Consider the following 1,607-nt stretch of genomic DNA (forward strand, 5'->3'; position numbering starts at 1 on the left):
AGTCTGTGGGAGGAGCCAGAATTATGGTTGGTTGGCCGGGGGGATCAAATACTTATTTTACTCCATTGATAACATTTGTGTCATGTGACCTCTCCGCGCTGTGCCTGGAGGAGGAAGAATAGTCAGAAAAATGAGGGGGTAACGGAAGAGGTTCTCTGTGTGGGGGGCAGATGGGGGTCTGATGGGCTTGTAGACGTGGGGCGATGGTTGCCCGGAATGGCCTGCATGGGGTATGTCGCTGTAGGAAGCCTGCGGTGTCTGTGGGCAGTTTGGGGGCCTCCTGGACGGTTCCTCCGCGGCACTGGGTGTGGTGACAGGTCTGGAAAGGAGACGGCCCGGGCCTTATGCCTCCCTCTGCAGCCTCACCAGTGATTATTGTCAGGGGGCAGTTATTCAGCGGGGAGGGGGGAGATCGGAGGAGCGCACCGGCAGATACTTACGATGCCGTCCTGGGAGGACGTTATGACAGGTTGATACCGATGAGGTTCTGGTGAGAGCGGCACCGCGGGGAACACTGACCCACCAGTGACCGGTAATCTGCCGGAAGCTCGGCGCGGTGACGCTGACAGGCGCCTCTGCGCAGTTCCGGGGCGCAGGGAATATTGGACTTTCGGCAGGCAGCGGCGGCAGTCCTCGGGGAGGGCAAATCACTGAGCTGGAACGGGACTGACCTGAGGACTATGTGATCAGCTGACACGCCGTGTGACACGCTGCTCACCGAGACTCGCCTAGACACAGGGTATGGAAGGCAAAACAATAGGTACAGGGGACCCCCCCACCCCGAAAACTCGTCTCCCCCTCCCTGTCCTAAGGCAAAGTTCACTTTGTAATAAATGCACATTAATGGATCTGTACGTTCGGCAGAAGAGGAATGCGGGTGCAGTGCAGAGGCTCCGGCATTGTCTGCGTTGCCACCTGAATGGCGGACTCCCTACAAACCGTGAAAGAAGCCGAGAATGTGTCCTGTCTGTGAAGGTTCATTCCTCCGGGTCACATGGTGTATCTGTAAAGAATAGGTCCAGGCGACTCAACTCGCTGTATTGTTTCTTGAAGACGTTTCACTGATCATCCGACCAGCTTTCTCCATTCAGAACGACTTGTACAAAACATTCACTGGGAATAAACATGGTGAATGTCGCTCCAATCCACATCATCTGTCAGTCATAACCAGGTGGTGATGCATTTGCATAATTTGGGGTCTAGGAGGTGTTAATAACCGACCCAGAGAGACGTGGTATACGGCATTGTACGTGGCAGACGATAGATGCCCCCCTCCCCTCCCCCCACCTCTATGCAAGCTTGGCTCCTCCATTGTTACATAATTGGCCTCTTATGAACCCCTCCCCCTCCCTGTCTAGGATGTGACTGTCTGTCAGAGGAGTGACCTCTTCCCTGTAGATGTGGGTACACTGGTGAATCCTGACCGGAGGGTTCGGCTCTTCTATGCCGCGCCGTACGCCGGTGTAGCTGCTGTTTTGTTTCACCGACATACAATTCTGAGCGCTCCTCCCCGCACGGCACGCACCATGTTGCTCCTCTTGTGTTTTGGCGTCGTGTCTTCGGGGCGACCCGGCTATTGCCGGGTGTAAAGCAGACGGGGATGTAGC

Source organism: Nanorana parkeri, unplaced genomic scaffold, assembly GCF_000935625.1.
Source record: "Nanorana parkeri isolate BGI_ZX_2015 unplaced genomic scaffold, ASM93562v1 scaffold4257, whole genome shotgun sequence".
Lineage (NCBI taxonomy): Eukaryota > Metazoa > Chordata > Amphibia > Anura > Dicroglossidae > Nanorana > Nanorana parkeri.